At 32.1% G+C, this 19,736-nt stretch overlaps 1 long non-coding RNA gene across 1 annotated transcript in view; it reads left to right on the top strand.

Moving 5' to 3' along the window:
• LOC149579468 (uncharacterized) overlaps positions 1-15,452 on the top strand; it is a 107,106-nt gene extending 91,654 nt beyond the window's left edge. The window contains exon 3 of the long non-coding RNA XR_016358452.1: positions 15,421-15,452. This is a non-coding gene — a long non-coding RNA (uncharacterized LOC149579468). The remainder of the gene's footprint in view (positions 1-15,420) is intronic.
• The last annotated feature ends 4,284 nt before the right edge of the window (positions 15,453-19,736 follow it).

The raw sequence follows: 19,736 nt of genomic DNA, 5'->3' as shown, positions 1-19,736 counted from the left end.
ACCTAGCTATAAGTTGTGCCTAGCTTCTCAAAAATTAGATTTTCCCACAGACTAAAAATCCCATCAAAAGGTCTATTGAGTGAAATCGCACTTGATAAGGAACCAGATTTATATTGTTTCTCCACATCTTTGGTGTCTTTATAGGCCTCGAATGAAATACCCTCGTCTTTACAAACTGGTCATTAGAGGAACTTGATTCATTCACATAGCAACAATCTCTACAGACTAGTCATTAGAGATACCCTTGAACAAGATCGAACCTCTTTGGCATGTAAATATTGTTAGAATACATTAAAATTCCTATAGTAATTGATTAGGGTTTTGAGATTAATAATAAAACTAATGATGGTTCACCAAACTTTAGGGATTGGTTATAAACTTGCATGATATTTACATGAATGAAAAAATCTAATAAGCATGCAGTTGGCAAAATCTGTTGGACCATGAAATTTATAGGAGACCATGAAATTTGTTAGACCCAAGACTAGAAAAGACATAAATTTCCTTAAAAAAATTGACCTTGAGGCTTGAAATATAAACTTACCCTAAAACTTGAAATTTGATTAAACAAATGGAATGAGACACTATTGTACCCTTAATGTGGATAAAATGTTCTTCCAAGACTACTCAACAGAGCATTCCAAGCAATGAGCAGACAGAGAAAACTCATCAAAAGGATTCATGAATTTCACTAAGGCAAAAATAAGTAATATTTTCCCACATAGGACCATTTTGGCTAAAGAATAGCAATCCAAGCATATTTGATTAAAAAAATGATGAAATCATATATGTTGCCCATGATTGATTAGGAAAAGTAAAGTCTTTCTTGCATAAATTGTCAGTAGTCAATACCTTATTTTTAAAGAACAACTAATAAAATATATTTATTTTAGGAATTAGAGAGTTAATCCAAGCTTTAGACCAAAATGAACTCACAAAGCCTTTAAAGTTCATAGATAAAATAGAGGAAACAAAGAACCTTCTATCAAAATTGTGATTGCAAAACATATTATCATTAAGACTTAGTCTAGTAAAATCGAAATTTGGATTTTAGTTAATAGGAGGAAGAGCAAGATTCACATCCTTAAGTATAATTCATTCATTATTTCTCTAGTAGTTTCTAACTTCAATCCCTAGTAAATTCTTGCATTTTTATGCATGTTGGAAGAAGATAAGATCTTCAAAAATAGGATTATCCATAATCCAACTGTCATCCTTAAACTTGATCCTCCTTCCATTACCAAGATTCCATCTTTTTCCTTGCTTAATATGTTCTTATCTTTATGGATACTATTCTAGATCTAGTAACCATTAATCCAAACATCTAAATAGAGGTAATCCTCAAGGTTAGGAGCTGCAAAGACATATTTTTTCTTAATTAGAGAGTTCCATTCTTTTTCCTCTTCAAATATTCTTTAAATTTGTTCAGAGAGAAGAAATTTGTTAATCATTCTTATAGTGTTGATGCCAATACATCCCTTCTTAATTGGTTTGCAAGCATTTTCCTAAGACACTAACAAAAATGAACCTTCTCCTCTATGCCCATCCAAATAAACTTCCCCTAGATTTTTTAGTTATATTAGCATACTTGACAAGAATAGATAAAAAGCTTAATGCATATACATGCATATTTTAGTGAATAGATTTCAAAAGTTGGATTTTCCTAGCTTGACTTAAAAGGGCTCCTTTCTAACTAGTCAACTTGCTATTAATTTTGTCAATAATGGAATTCCAAAAAGAATTAAAAGGCTTGATCCCTAACAAGAGACCAAGATAGGAAAAAGGAAGAAAAATCAATCTTACAATCAAGGATTTTAGATATTCTTTTTTGTTTTTCTTCTAGATTATTGATAAAGAAAATGGAACTTTTGGTCCAATTGATAAATTGGCCCATAGAATTAAGTATAGGAAGAAAGAGAAATCTTAATTTTTTTTGCCTCTTTGACAAAATCCATTCGCATCATGATAGTGTCATCAAGAAATTGCTCGTAGGAATAAGGAGAAAAATTAGAAAAATGTTGGAGACCCTAAATCTTTCCATCTTGAACAAATCTTCCAATATGTCTATCCAAAGGTTCCACCATGATATAAAAAAAGATAGGAGAAATGGTGTCACCTTTTTTGATACTACATGAAGCTTTGAAGAAATTAGAAGACATGTCATTCACCAACACAATAGAAGATGAAGTAGAAAAAAACAATTTAATGAATTTATGACTGAAACCAAAAACCTTTAAAACTTTGCACAAAAATCCCCAATCAAATCTATCATATGTTTTGACAGATCCAATTTCATTATAAAAACCTTATTTGTTTGAGACTTCCAGTGAGTGGATGTTCTCATGGATAGTAATGATTGAATCCCAAAATTTTCTTCTAATAACAAAACCTATTTGTTGGACATAGATAATTTTAGGGAGAAGGGCCAAAAACTCAAAGTTAGGACTTTAGAAATAATATTCTATAACAAGTTGCAAAGGATAATTGTGTTAAATCCATCCACAAAATTTTCTCTTGGTTTATTCTAAATAAGGGAAATAAATTTACAATTGATTTCCTCTAGTGGAGATTGAGTTCCAAAGAATTCTTTGACAAAATTGGAGCCTTTCTTAGAAAAAATATGCGAAAACTTATGGAAAAAGAGCATAGGAAAACCACCCAACCTAGGGGACTTCTCTCCTTCAAATGATAAGGTTGTTTCCTTAATTACTTTGGAGAATAGGATAGAACTAAGCTAATTATTCAAAATATCATCAATTTTAGAATGAATAGAAATGATAAGATCATTTTTATCAAGAGAGTTTAAATTATTGTCAATCAATAGAAGATTAGAGAAATACCCCACCATTTCTTCCTCGATATCTTGATCCTTATCTAACTTTTCTCTGTCACACTAAATACTATTATTCTATTTGTTACCTTATGCTTAAGAGCTATCATATGGAAATATTCAATATTGCTATCTTTGGCCTTCAACCATAAGTCTATCAATCTTTTCCTTTAGAATATTTACTATTTAGATGTTATATTGTGGTACTTGACTAGAATGTCATTCTCAAAATTTATTAGATGTTCAGTATAGACCTCTTCTTAAATTTTATCCTACATAATTTTAAGATCATTTTGGGTTTCCACTTTCATTTAGAATATGTCTCCAAAGACTTCCTTATTTCAATTTTTTATCCTTTCTTTTACATGTCCATGTTGCTTTTCCACTTTGAACATAGTTGTGCCTTCAACTTTAATGCTTCACCATTCGTGTATGCATTTTTCAAGATTCAGATGAGCCAACCACATTATTCCAAACTTGAAGGGGTAGTTAACCTTTCCAAACAAAGGTTTTTCTGCAAAGGTTAGAGGAAAGTGATATGAACCAATACAAGCACAAAAAAAAGAAGAAGGAACATTTATAATATCTCTGAGCACATGATACACTAAGCCTTCAAGATAAATAATTTTTACAAGTAAATAGGACATTGCTAAAAATATTTCACTTGGATGACTCCAACAAAAGAGAATACTGACATGCATCAGCCATTAAACCAATCTAGTACGTTGTTTATAAGAAATGCACGTGTAAGAGACCTTTATAAAACTTAAAGAGCATTAAATGGAAGAAGCAAAATAGTGTTATCAACTCCCTGAAATGGAAAGTCACAAACTATTAAAATATTGTATTGAAATGTGGCCTATTTAGGCACAAAATCTAGAGAGACAGAGGCTACCATTATTTACAATATGAGATGACATAGGAAATATAGAACCCATATCTTGGAAATTGGGTGTCTAATGGTGAAGAGAACATAACATTCTAAAAAATAGTTTTGTGAGATTACAAAACAACCTTATTTGTGACATTTATTCTGATTTTTGTAAAAATAGTTTTGATCATGAGGTAGCATCCATTTCACATGAACTCAATAACATGGTTGAGTCTTCCTATGTTCTTACTCAAGTTGATAGTTGTGCACGTGAGATACATATTGTGGACTTGAGGCATACAGGTCATGATTTTGTTCAACACACTGTCAAAGATTTTAAAAGGACACAAGATATGTGTATGGGTGGTCACAAAAAGCTGAGAAGGCAAAATTGCTTATTGCCCAAGCAACAAAACACTTACAAGAGATCAAGGAAAGATGCAATAAGCTATACAATACATTTGGACCTATTTTTGAGAATATGGAGAGTTAACTTATCAAAATGTATAAACCTAAATAGATTTTTATAGGTTGTAGACTTTACATTCACAACGTTAGATCCCTACAATTGGCATTTTAATTAACATATTCCATCGACAGGTATAATTATTGTGCTATCTTGACACTATTTTGAGATTTTATGGGTAGGTGATATTTTTTGTGTAGGTTGGTTGAAGCCCCTGACCACTCTTGGGTGTTTCCCTACACACATGATTAATGCTATCTACTCATATTGGTCACCATAGTGTAGATTTGTAGCCACCTCAATTTTGTAGTGTGATTTTTTTGTGCATAATGGAACTATTTATTTTTTGGAGCCATATCTTGAATATACGAAATTGTATTTTTGCATATGTGTAGGCATTGGAAAGCTAGTTCCACACATTATACAACCATATTAGTTTAATTTAAAGTCTTTTTTTTTTTTGAATTCTACTTTTAATGTAAGTAATGGGTGTAATAACACTTTTTGGGCTTCTAAGCCTTCAAACCTGAGACCCACATCACAAATGTTTCTTCCATCACCAAGGGAATCCTTCCACATTGCTAGTCACCCAATCTCAAGTACCCATGATCTATTCTTTGTCTTCTACAATGTTATTTCAAACTGCCAGCATGCCAAGCATACCAATTGCTTAGCCTCAAATGTTGCCAGAATATCCCTAGCAAGTGGGTGGCAATAAAACAAGAACCAAAATGGACATCTCCATCTTAATACCCTTCTACAAACCAATAATTAGGGATTTCCACCATGGGAATTAGGAGGAAGGAGACATTTCAGTTAAAACCCTAATTGTAGTCTAGGTTAACCAACAGACCCAAATAAATAAAAATCAAACACAAACTAATTCTATTCGATATAAACTTATTAGTACACTGAAAAATGATAAAAAAACACAACTTTTCACCATAAACATAGGTACATACTAAACACTATAAGGAGATCTTAGATTTGTACTAGTTGTCTACACATCTCTTTCCCACCAAAACACTTGTTTATTTGATTTAAATTCCATAGAACACATTCCAACCCTTTCCTAGGTTGAAGATATTCATTTATAGGTCAAACATCTTGACCTTACAGATTCATTCCTACATGTCTGATCAAAACAATAAAGTGACTGTTGATCTTCCATTTTTACAAGAAAAGTTGCATGACAACTATTTTTTGCATTTTTTTTTGTAATTTTCCAATAGTTCAAAAAAATGAATTTAAATGCCTACCAAACTATAAAAAATCATGCAAGAATACTAAAAAACATGAAAATGAAGATTTTTGGTCAACTCACAGTATTGACCAATGTTGACCAACCTTTGACTTGCCTATATGCCTTATTACAACATGCAAGAAATTTGTCTAAATGCATTCTAGGGATACTTTGAAATTGCCTAGATTTCTTGTGTCATCTTGGACACTTATTAACCTCCTAATCTATCCAACATTGGTGTTTGACCACCTTATTTAGGACCTTGGGCCCCTGCACCAACTTTGGACATTTTGCAAAATATGGGCCCACATTTACACTATAGGGGTTCTAATATTACATGTTTTCATTTCATGTTTTGAGACATTTGTGTAATATTTGAGAAGAGTTTAGAGGCATCATACATTATGATTTTCTTCCCACATTTTACTATTTGGCATGCAAAAAAACCTTGCATACATATTCAATATTTCTTATTCCCAACAAGAGGAACATTGTTTAACATTCTTAATTTTCATCATTGTTTGTTGAACATCCAACATTGATTTATTTGATTATACATTGTGAGCTTGCATACATTCTCTTGTTCTCTCCAATGGGTGGTGTTGTGGTTTCACAATGCACACCCCATTTCTCCTTGAAATGGGGACCTACTAGTAAAAAATTTATTTCCTAGACCCTTAGTCTAGGGCTTGGGTCATTTTGGGAACTCCACCTAGATTCTAGGTCAAGCCTTGGTCCTCTAATTGAGAAACCTAGAGGTCAAAACTGGAGAATTCGAGTGTTAAAGGGTGATTTTTAATGGGCAAAAAACTAGCTAATTGGGGAAAAATTATCTATTTTCACTAGTGTTTACCCAATTTTGTCAATCTGAGTCTTGGGGAGTTCTCGTTTGAGTCTTCTAACATGAGCTAATTAATGTTTTCTTCTTTGTGCAGATAATGGGGAGTCCTTAACTTGTCAGGGTCATAACTTTTGACCTAGAGTTCGAAATTCAAAATTGTTTACACTGTTGGAAAGAAGAACTAAAAATCTAATTTCAACCCCTAAAATAGTGAGCCTTTGGCTACCCAATTTTAGGGACCGATGATAGTTTCAACTTGGAATTTTGAGTAGAAGACCTCTAATAAAGCTAGTTAAAAAGATATAGGAAAGTTTCAAACATTTGATCATTTTGGATAATCTGGATCACTTGGTCTCTGACCCAGAAGGACTGGGTAGTTGGAGAGAAGAAGAGATCAAAGATACAGAGGTTAGACACATGAAGTAGAATAGGTTCCTCATGTTATGCAACTATTAATGACAAGATTCAACACAGGTGCCTTAGAATTTTAGGTAGAAGAAGCAGGAGTTCAAGTTTATGAAAGTGGATCAAAGTAACTACAAAAAAAGTGATCCTAGATCTCATCTAAGAAAAACCTAGAAATCATTTTCAAAATAGAGAACTTTAATTTTTTGGCTAATTGAGCTTCTAAGCTTTCGAGTTGCACTTCTTATGAAAGTGTTTTGCTATAAAGAGGGTATAAATCATCAAAAGGGGCAAAGTTCGTTCAAAAAAAGTGATCCTAGACCTCTTTTGAGAAAAAACCTAGAAACCATTTTCAAAACAAAGAATTTTAATTTTTGGCAAATTGAGCATCTGAGCTTCCGAGGTGTGCTTCTTATGAAATTTTTTGGCTATAAAGAGGGTATAAATCATCAAAAAGGGGCAAAGTAAGTGGAAAAAAGTGATCCCAAACCTCATCTGAGAAAAACCTCGAAACCATTTTCAAAACAAAGAACTTTGATTTTTTGGCGAGTTGAGCTTCCGAGCTTCCAAGGTGCACTTCTTATGAAAGTGGTTGGCTATAAAGAGGGTATAAATTATCAAAAAGGGGAAAAGAAAGTAGACAAAAAGTGATCCCAAACCTCATCTAAGAAAAACCCAAAAACCATTTTCAAAATTGAGAACTTTGATTTTTTGGTGAATTGAGCTTCCGACGTGCATAGGTGTACCAAGTGCCTTGCTTCTGAGGTGCGCTGGAAGCTTTTTGAAGAATTTAGAGGTGCATTAATAGTTAACTACTAGTTCCAAATTTAGAGCTTTCCATGCACCAAAAATGCATTCTGACGACAGTTTAACTCCTACAAACATCCAGAGAAGGTTAAGCTTCTATTTTTGGCACCTCGAGAGACTTCTACATTGTCTAATAGATTTATTCTTCTTATTTTCTCATGTTTTCTTTTTTTTAAGACATGCAAAGGCTCATACATTCATTAAATGATATAAATAAGGATGGAGTCCTACTTAGCACCTGTTAGAGAGTCAATTTGTACATAAATAGATTTTTTTTATTAGTTTGGAAGCATATATTTGCATAAAGAGATCTCTCACTCTCAACACAAATTGAGGAGATGATTTCCTATAAATTCAAGAATGTAATATGTATTCTAGGTAATTTTTATTTTGATGCAATAATATATGCTTTTGGTGCTCAAATTTGGAGTGTAGTGATTCTTGTCGAAGTGTGTTATATTTTGTGAATGCATGTTCATGGACTGTAATTGAGCCGATAGTTTTATCGCATTATTTTGATTGTTCGATCTTTTAGTTCTAGTGTTTTCTATGGTTTTACAAATTCCATTGACATACGTAGTTCGAGAAGAGATCACCATATTGTTCCTGCATAGCTTTTTGTCTTGCATGAGCGCACTTTCTGTGGCCTTGCAATTTGATGAAAAGTGAAATATCCTACGGTTATTGAATTCCCATCGGCGATTGCATTAGTGGAATTAAGGAAGTGCTAGTCCTATTTTCATTAGTTACCTACCAATATTTTCAAAAGCTTAACTTGTAGATGAGTTGTTTCTATAGCTTATGTCCATTAGTATTTTACTTTTCATGTTATTTGCTTAAACTTCTTGTTATCCTATCTTCATTATTTGCTTTTATAAACACTTGGTTAAATTAGGAATTCATTTAGCTGCATTGTTAGATTGCATTCATTAAAAAATAAAAAAAATACATTTAAATATATTTCTTTTGTGTGTTTTATTCTTTTGAGGAAGCAAGAAAATTCTACATCTTATATAAATTATTCGAACCAAAAAAAGCCTCCTCGTGAACATTCACATTTATCTTCAACTGAGAAGATTCCAATAGGTTGTAAGATCACCCAGAACCTTGGAGTTGATCCTTAGATTAGCTTTTTGAGAGAGGAGTTTGAAAGGATTCCTGTCATTAAGAACCATGCAAAATGACAACTCAATAGATGGGAACAATGACTGTACATTGGTGATGGTTCCTTGCAAGTTCCTCCTTCCTTTTTCACTTGTACATTTTTTCTTCATCTTCTTTCTCTTTTGGAGGGGCTTTTTTCCCATGGGTTTTTCTCCTTTATGATGTTTGTGAAAGATTCCTTTATACATAGGTACCTCACATAGTCTTGTAGCAATGACATATCTTGCATGTTCTTTCATTCTCCCTTAAGTTGCACTCAAAGTGATCATAGGCTAAAGTTACTCTAGGAAGAACCTTAGAATCTCTAGCCCCATTCTCAACAACAATCTTAGCGGATGCCAAGTTTTATTTTATGCCTTAATGAATGGAAGTTAATTGAAAGGACATGGCCTGAGGAGGGTAGATCTTACCTCATAAAAACTCATGGCTTGCATGAAAGGGCCATGGTAGTAACTGAGATGCTCAAGTTTCACAAACTCCATTAGTAGTTTAGAAATGTAATCTAGAATTTAGAGGCATATGAGTTCCTTAAATGGTTTATGACATCCACATTGAATGTTATTTGTGATCCATCTTCAGAAGATAACACTCTTAAGGAATTTCTCATACACTTGAGATGGTAGTCCTTAATTTCAATTGGAGGCTACTCATTTCTTCTACAAAAATGGATGCCTTTTAAGTTTTTGAGTTTTTGAACACAAGTAAACTATATATCACATTGTGATTGCATATAAAAAATGTATTTTTGATGAAATTAATAGAATGACATACCTCTTCTTCTTTTAAAAAATCTAATAAAATCTAATAACTTTTATTCACACCCCCTCACCCCCACCCCCCAATGTTTCTTGATCCTAAACTAAGCTTGCCAAAAAAATCCATACCTTTACTCACATTTGTTGTAGAAAAATATTTTGAGTGGCAGCATACATAAATGAATAATTTTTGTTCGAAATCAATGCCAATATTTATATTGTATAATTCATTTGATTTGTTTAGATGCCATCTTTACTGAAGAGATAGTAGTATTTAATTATTATTGATTATATACAAGATACCACTAATGTTTGTATGTTTATATTTGATATAATTTTATAGCCTAAATATTTGCTTCTAAAGAAAGTCCATGCCTAACAATATGAACCTAGAAAAAAATAAGGTGATATTTGCTAGATTGTAGTCTCAGTTCAAAAGAAATGGTGATGGAAAATGTCATTGTCCTTGCAAAAAATGCAAGGGCTTAAAGAATTGAAGAATTCTAATCACAACAACTCAGACACATTGTACACAACGTGATCACATTGAACGGGGAAAGGACTTTTGTCCTTTGGTGAATGTGGATTTTGAACTGGTGGAACATGGAGATATGAATATTGAAGTAGAAGGTAATGCTCCCATGGAAGAAGATGATCTTGAGGCAGAGAACACAATTAAAGATGTTGGTATTGGTGCAACTGATAATGTGCCAGAGAACATGATTGAAGAAGATGTTATTGGTGCAACTGATGAAGATGATGAAGACAATAATAGTCACACATCTAATGATGATGATGAAGAGAACCTTGATATACCTGTAATTGAAAAGGCATACGAGCCCTTGTACCAAGGCTCCCAAATAACACTTCTCTATATTGTATTATTGTTGGTAAACTTCAAGGTTATGAATGGTATGTCCAATGTAGATATCTCATGTATGCTAAGTTATAGTGTCATTTTTTTCATCTTCTATGTTAGTGTACCATTAATGTTCTTTATATTAACAATTTTTTTCCATAGGCTGATAGGATAGTGTTTGTTACCACCATCAAATATTCTACCTCGCTCTTATCGAGAATTATAGACCATTATGAAAGATATTGAAATGGAGTATCAAACAATACATGCATGTCCCAATGATCATATTATATATCATAAACAACATGAATTTGCAACAAAACTCCCTAATTGTCACATTAGTAGATATTGATCAGCTCAAATAACAAAAAAGGTGCATTGCAAGGTTCTTCGATACATTCCCATTATTCCACATCTATAATGATTATTGAGGTGTACTAGCTTGGCACAATTTATGGATTACCATGCATGCAATAGAAGTTAAGATAACATTATGTGAATGCATGTGAATGGTTCTGCATTTAAGGACATAGAAGATAGGTGGCCAGTATTTAAAGAAGAACCTCATAATCTAAAGCTTTCATTAACAACAAAAGGTGTCAATCCATTTGGAGAGATGAGATATGTTTACTCAATTGGCCTATTTTTTTATTAACAATAGCATTCCTCCTTGGATGTCCATAAAGAGGGAGCACATAATGTTGGCAATGATTATACCAGATATTTTTCCATTTAATAGTCATCTAAATTAATTTTTAAACACAGTATCAAAATGGCCATAATAATTATGTTTTGTTTATGTTCATTCAACTAGGTAAGTACCAAGTGAAAGATATGAATGCATATATTGAGCCCTTGATTGTTGAGTTGTTGGAGTTATAGAATGGGGTCACTGTGTACAACATCTCTAGACCAATTGGTGAAAGGCAATTAAAATTCTATGTAATGCTTGTATGGACAATACATGATGCCCCTAGACTAAAATGTTTTTGTGGTATGTAAAACTAATAACACAAATTTGTTGGTATGTAATAGTGATAACACATTTTCATTGTATGTTTAAGTTGCGTGTGATAATTGTAAATATGAATCTTATAGTACACATGTCATCCAATTATACACGATCTTGTAAGTCTTCACACCAAGGGAAAATTTTCCTGTCCAATTTGCCAAAGATGAAATCTCATCATTCAAAAATTTTAGGAAAGCATGTGTTTGATGAGCATAGACACTTTGTCCAAAAAAAGCATAAGTATCAAATTGCTAAAAAACATCTTTTCAATGGGAAAGAAGAGACAACATCAAAGCCACAAAGAATGACACCTCACATGTGGATGTTGGAATACGATATAATGAATCATCGAGGTAATTTCATTCCATCTAATGCAAGTTTTCATATGAAATTTAAATTTGGATACTGTCTTTTGTTTACTAATGACATAATTGATGTGCGTGAAGGTCATCAAGGCATTGATGAGAAACTTCCAAAAGGACTTAGAAGCTATCCTAAACAATTTAGTAGGTTTTCATAATACAAGCACCTCCCGATCATACATTTGTTTGATGCTATGCATATTGAAAAGAATGTAATAGAGACACTATGAAAAATATTGGATGGAAGGCATGACAAAGGAAAATTGGTCAAAATATTCAATGACATTGATGAATCCAATCATGCATTGAAGTTTTTTCTTGAATCAAATAACAATAGAAACTGAATTAATATGAGTGTCATTCCTTGGTTATTAACGCAACAAAAAACTGATGCCATATGTGAAGCCATAAAAAAAACTAAAATTTTCATAGGATTTGCTACAAACATAAGCAATCTCATATTAGAGAAAGGTGATTTTGGGTCAGGCTTGAAAACACATGATTAACATACCTTTATCAATGTAAGTCATGTTCTTCTCTATTTACAATAAATTTGTAAAACATCATGTACTTTGGATTGTTTTATTTTATAATATACTAAAAAGATCATTTTACTATTATTGTAGTATGTTCTACCTCTATCTTTCCCACACAACTTTGACAACATGAGTGGTAAACACATTATATATGATTTTGGAAAATACATGAGTTTATAATTGTTATTTGTTAGATTTGTTGTATAGAAGTGTTATTAGTCTCGTTAATATATTTTTGTGTGATGAATATCTTCTAAGTGGTTGTCATCTAAACAAATTGATAAAAAAGAGATAAAGCAATGGAAGAGAAAAATTTCTCATCTTTTGTGTGAGATGCAAAAGTGTCTAACGTCAATTTTTTTCAATGTACAAGAACACCACCTCATACAACTAGTTGAGGAGATTGAATTGTGTGGACTTGTACCAACTAGGTCAATGTGGATGGTCGAGAGGCACTTGAAATTTTTGAAGGTCTTGATTTGATAGAGAGCATGTTTTGAGGGTTCCATGGTCGAGGGATATATGGTCTACCAGACCATGATATACATTAGTGAATATCTTCTCAAGTTTGCATCAAAGATCCATTTAGATTTGAAGGGAAGCATTTGATGGGGAAAGGTAGATTAAGGAGAGTGAGAGATAATTATAAGATGTTATTGTAGTTAATTAATTCTTGTCTATCATCAATATAAGTTCTTTCTAACTAGTCTATTCATTTTATACAGTTGCTCATGAGTGGAACACTTCATTTGTATATTGCAAACAATCTTGATAGGATGATGGTATGGATTGAGTGATCTCAACAAAATGGTCACTCATTAACATGGGGAGGTGTTACTTTATTGGTTAAAGAAGCCCATCATAATGGAGATCCCAATGTTATGCCAATAGTAATTGATATAGAAAATGGTTTAAGAGGTGGAAAGGTATGTATAAGTCAATCTATCATGACCCATTTATTTTAATATCAACTCAAGGATGGATGCATAATTTTGACATGTTTGAAAAATAATGGGTAAAGCACCATAGAGCTATGTACTACAATGGCAAAAAAAAATTCATAAAAAGGTAGACAAGACTAAGGGAACTTGTGATTCTGGGATAACTACAGTCTTTGAGGTCACCAATATTTGGTCTAGAAATGACATGCATCCTCAACAATCTAAAAATAGATACTATGGCATTTTGGATGCTATAATTGAGTGCGACTTTAATTCCTTCAAACAAGTTCTATTTAGTGTCAAATGGTATAGGCTACGACTAAATCAAAATGATCTTGATAGAACTGTTATTGAACATGATAATGGATTTACAATGATTAATACAAGGTCATTTGAGCCAATAAAAAATGAGCCCTATTTTCTTCCAAGCCAGTGTGAGCAAGTGTTTTACTTTGGTGTTCCAAATAAACCAAGTTGGTCATTTATTATTATACACGATCCAAGAGGAAGAATGATAAAGTATAATGTGATTGAAGAAGAAGATACCGAAGAAGTGGAAGATGAAGTAGATGATGATGATGGTGAAGATGAACAAGGAGATGATGATGTTGATACACATGATGATGTTGATGATGGAAAAAATGAAGAAGTAGATGATGATGATGACAATGAAGATGTTCATGCTGATGGCATTGATGATGATTATTATAATGATGATGATGATGATGATGATGATGGTGGTGGTGGTGAAGATGATGATGGTGGTGATGGTGATGGTGATGATGATGACGACGATGATGATGATGATGATGGTCATAATGATGATCATGATGTTGACAATGGCCATTCTGATGATTTGGATGATGATGGTGATAGTGATGATGTTCATGATGATGAGATGGATGAAGATGATTAGTGGAAATGTATCAGGTGATGATTACTTATAATATGTTTTTTTGTAGAGGTAACTAATTAAAAATTATACTATGTTATTTTTTTTTTAATGTATGCATATTGTTCATGTTATATTCTATGTAATTTGTCACATAAGTATCATGTAATTTGTAACTAACTTAAGACAAATGATTTACATATGCAAAAACCTATACCCCTTTAACAAGGATCATATAATGAGATGGATGAGGATATGACTATGGACATTACCTTTAGCAACTTGGATCAAATAGGTTAAAAGAAGTAGGAGCATATGGCTAAGGAGATTCAGATAGCCTATGAAGCAAAAAAAATGATGCAAGAGCTTGAAAGAAAGATAGAGGAGTAATAGAGGTTTTTCATTACTTGTCCTTTGGACTGTTTGGCTTTTTTAGTTTTTGGTTTTTGGTTTTTTTCCTGTCTATCATCCTGGCCTTTTGGTTGGTTGTAGTATTGTGGCTAGGCTTTTGTTTCTTATTTTCAGCCTTTTGATATGTATTAACTTTTGGGTTTCAGGATCCCTGTAAAACCTATTTTTCTTATTAAAAAAATGAGGATCATACAAAGTGACATAGATTGGGAGGTATAAGTTCATTACATGTTTGCTTTCTCTTTACCTTCAATATTAACTTTAAACAAACTTCATCAATATTAGGCTCATTTTATAGCAAAATATTTCGCTCCTTCAACTATATCTCTCATTTAATGGGCTTCAAGAACCACCAAATAGTTATATGTTAGATTTGTCTTTCTCAAGTGAGAGAAATGTAGGAATAAAAGAGGATAGTGAGACATGTAGTAGGTCTACAAAAGAGAGAGAAACTAGAGGAAATAAGATTAGAATAAAATTCAATAAACACATGCATTTTTTCCTTGCTCAAGGGGGGTCATGTTCTTATGATGATGAGAAAAAGGGTGTAATCAAGGTTCCCTTGAGGTACACACATCTTGAGAAAGAATGGGTACCCAAGGAATTACCTCCAATTAACATTTGATGTTTGTGTTAATGAGAGGATATATTGCATAGTTTCATCATCATTACATGGTTTGGGCCTATTTGCCATGGATGGCATAAAGGTTAGTTATAAAAAAGTTTTTGAATTGATGGAGTATGTAGGACCTTGTTACAATTACAAAACTGGATGTAGATAGTTCAATATAAAAAAAGTATGTGTAATTATACACTATCAGCAAATTATCTAGAATGGAAAGAAAATTATCAAAGTAAAAGACTTTCTATGTACATTGATGGAAGCCAAAAAGCAACAGAAAACATTGCAAGTTTTATAAATAGTACATGTCCTGGGTCAACTAATAAGCGACCCAATTGCATTTTTGCTAAGTCGACTATTCCTTTCATTATGTTGATGTTTTTATATATATTCTTTGTCATAGGGTGACATGGCTGATCCATTGGATAGAAAAGGTAGGGATGTTGCTCCCACCCCTTCTATAGTGTAGGTAAGCCTTCTGTATAAAAAATTATGCAATTGTAATTTTACAAAATGTCATATTATTATGTTACTTTCATTAAGGTTTTGGACTTGTTTTGATTATTTTACTGATGTTTTTTGTTACAATTTGATCCTTACAAAAAGGGAAAAGAACGTATTACACAAGAGAAATTACTTGCTAATATGGAGGTCATAGTGTTATGCGATGATGGCATCACATATTGCAGCGACCCTATAACCTTGTGTAAAAAGACCCTAAAGAGCATCAATCTACAAATTCTTGGGCTTGTGATGGATCCAAAACCATTAGAAGACAAACATGCCATAAGAAATGAATTATGTCATAGAGCACGTTGTCTAGAAGTAAGCAACAATGAGTCTTTTGCTAGGACAATAGTTCAATAACGCTATATATTTTATACTAATTTATGGATCATGAACCACAATATGTATGTTTTGTTATAGGATTTTTTGAGATCACATTGAGTTGTTCCACTTAATGAGGGTACCAGTGTAGGTCCTACAAGTATGTGATTTTAGTTCTCAATCATCAAAAGGGACATTTTTTTTTCATGATTATTATTGACAATTTTATATTACTTGTCATGTTTTTGCAATCTATATTTTAAAAAGATAATACATTGTGTGTGTGCATGTGTATACATACATGCATACATGTATGTATGTATGTATATACATATATGATTATTTTTCAGGTGCTAATGATTTCCATATGCCTACTTCCATGAGGCTAGTCAAAACTCCGAGATTGCCGACTGTAGGATCAGCAACAAGGAGCATGCAAACATCCACACCTACTACAACAAGAGATGATAAATCCTTATTTTCCTACATTTTTTTATGTGTTAAATATGATTTGATTTGTACTTTCTTGTTCATTTGAGTATAGAATGACATTGATTAACTTTCTGTAGGGATAGGTACACCTTCTCATGGTGATAGAACTAATACCAATAATAGTGATAATTTACCAACCTTTCCTAGAGAAACCTATGTTACTTGTACTAGATCTTTGGAGGCATAATTATTGATGGCTGAAAAAGATATGATTTCCTTAAAATTGCCTAAGCTTCTGGGTACTTTAAAATTGTAATTATTTAGAGTGTAATTGTAGTTTACTTATTCATAACTCATTTTCAACTAATGATCTCATGATGATTTTGCAAGAAACGATATTTTTTTATGAAACTTTTTATGATTTAACATTGAAGATATTTGGGCCCACATTATGTAAAAAGAACGTAGCCTGATATAATTGGTTGCTACAATTTTCCGTTCATCCATTTGTTGAAATGTATTCAACATTCATAGCTTGAACTAATTTTTTTATCTAGCAATTTTGTTTTCTGTTAAAAGGTGGAATGAGCAAGCCCCTAAATTAAAAGATCAACTCGTAAAAACTATGGAGTTCTTTGGTCAAAATATTTTGAACGGAGCCCAAATTCTAAAAGAAGCTTGCAAACATCTAAAGTTTGTGAGAAACTAGTATAGAAGTGCTCTAAAGCTCAACCCAAATTATGAGAATCCTCCTATGGTGCCACAACTAGAGTGGAATGAAATCATTGAAGATGCAAAAGAGATGAGACTAAGAGATAAAGGAATTAACCCACCACCCAACAAAAATAGGTATGTGGTAGTATTAATATAATTATGCACAAATTAATGATCTCTACTTATTCATTAAAATGCTTGACTTGATTATAATAACTATATGATCATTGTTTAAATTCACCTCTTAACAGTTGAAAAGATTATCCATTTGAATTTGATTGAATCAACAAGTAAAATTTCTTTGTTTTCAACTTTCATTGTTTTTATGTAGTATCAAACTATTATGGGTTGTTGAATGTGCAAAACAGTGTCTTCTCCTTAGCACAATTGCTACACTACACACTCTACTTTTGGCAACCCTTCTTATTATGCTCTTGCAGAACCCTCCCTTTTCCCCCAAATATCTCAACCTTTTGCATCTCCTTGGCCCTTGAATCAGATCTATGAGATCTAAGTTCTTGCAGGAGCTCAAGAGTTGGATTTAAGTGGACATGGTTTTTTTCATCTGATCTTTTATTGTGTGGCTATGATGTGACCAGATCTAGAATTTGGAACTTCTCTACTATTTATGAAAGTTAAACCTCCAAAAAATTGTTGTATTTTTAAATTATTTATGTAAGATTCATTCTCTTATTCAAATATTATGACATATTTCACTATATTTTTAAGATGAGTAGAATATGTTGTAGTGCACTGGCACTCTTGTAAGGAATTCTTGTGTTTTTCTTCCTATTTAAGCTTTTGAGTGTTCTTGGCTCTTTTATATCCTAGATTTGGTAATGTTCATCTTTTGCATTTAGATAGAACTACATAAGGAAGTGTGTAAACATGTCTATCTAATTTTTGGGGTGTGTTTTTCTTATGGGATGTGCAATCTAGTAGTGATGAATGTTTGAGTATGAATCAATAATTACGTTATTTGTTTTGTACACGTTTGATCATTTTGAGATTTGATTTTTTTTTTTTGTTGCTATTGAAATTCATTGTGGCAAAATTCTAAAGCCCTTTTACAACTATATGGATAAATCAATTTTAGAAGAACTTCACATTTGTTCTACATAGGCATCACTTTCTTTATTTAAAAGATTCTTCTTTATTTAAATCAATACTTTGTATTTTTTTGATAAGTCAAAGAGGTTAACCAACACGATAGAATTTAGTATCAATGCAAACAAATAAAATCAAGTATAGATCCCAATCTCTTCTTTCTTCTTGTCACAGCTTCTCTATTGATTTTGTGTATTTTGATCTCGGATAGCATGGTAAATTTATCAATTTACAACTTCATTTTGGTGTTCGATGTAGGGGGTTGATGCATTTTCTACTTTTACCATTGATTGCAATTTTCTTATAGATTTCCTTGTATGCTTTGGATAGATCTAAGTAATGTATTGATTAAATATCTTATAATAATTTGCATACCAAAAGCATTTCCCCCTTTCTATGGCACCATCCCAAAAAATCAAAGAGATTATGGTGTGTAAATTTACCATTTATAATCATTTCTAATTCATACACTTTCTTCCCTTGATTGGAATCTAGGTTCATACTCCTAGTTTGTACTTGGAAGGAACAAAGTTGGAATAAGTTACCCATCTAAAGTGTGATTGGCTCACAGTAACTTGTATTGCATTTCTAGAAATGGATGCATCTTATGACAACTCAATTTTTGTTTTCAAGGTGGGGGGATTAAAGCTAATGGGGATTGCATCGAAGTTGTAATAGAAAGAAGAAGAACTAATTTAGAAGAAGAAAAGAAATTTGAACATCATCTCAGCCATTAGATAACTTGCAACAAGAGACTCTATGAATTAGTACTCTTAGCAGACCATAGGACCACAAGGTAACAATTAAGTAGTTTTGTATGAATGAGTACTTTAGAAAACAATAGGGCTACATGATAACATTAATGTAGTTTTGTATGAATGAGTATTGTGTATCACACCATAATAGTAAGATAGTTTTGTGTACGTGTATCTTTCTAGAGATGTTGAAAATGTGTCTGAGAGATCCCCATTTTCTAAAATAAGTTTTCATCGTAGAATTTTCTTCTTTGGCTATAAGGAGAAATACTAGCAATTTAGTTTTAAAAAATTGTGATTTTACAAAAATACAAAATGTGCATGTTTACAAAAGTAGCTCAATAAGGGACATACACATAAAAAGGCTAAAAGTTGTTGATATTATAAATTCTTATGTAAATGTGCCTTACATTTTCTTTAATTGTCAAAATTACATCCAAGAAAAATGCTAAAATGTACTTCCACATGTATATCCATCAAGTAGTTGTACAGTTGTTTTTCTCTATGATGTTTTGCAATATCAATAAACTTACAACTACTTTCTTATGGGTAAATGCATATGGTATCTATTATACATATCTTTCAAATTAAATTTTATCCATTTGAGTCTGATTGAATCTAACATATTTCTAACATATTTTAGAGTTTACATATACAGGCTACAGGACACATCAAAGGTGACACTAGCTAGGAAAGAGAAGGTTGGTCAACACCATCTTGGCTCTGGTGGATATATGAAAATTTAATCATGCCTTGTAAGTAGCAGTAAATGAAATTTCAGATCATTTTTTTAAATATAAAATTAAAAATAAGAAATACATTCAATATTGATGATATTATGCAAAAAATGTAGGGCATTGAATTTAATGTAGCACCCACAGAA

This window comes from Cupressus sempervirens, chromosome 1, assembly GCF_028749045.1.
Source record: "Cupressus sempervirens isolate cs-2001-9-10 chromosome 1, ASM2874904v1, whole genome shotgun sequence".
Classification (NCBI taxonomy): Eukaryota; Viridiplantae; Streptophyta; class Pinopsida; order Cupressales; family Cupressaceae; genus Cupressus; species Cupressus sempervirens.
Note: the sequence above shows the minus strand (reverse complement) of the source record. Positions and strands in the feature narration are given on the sequence as shown.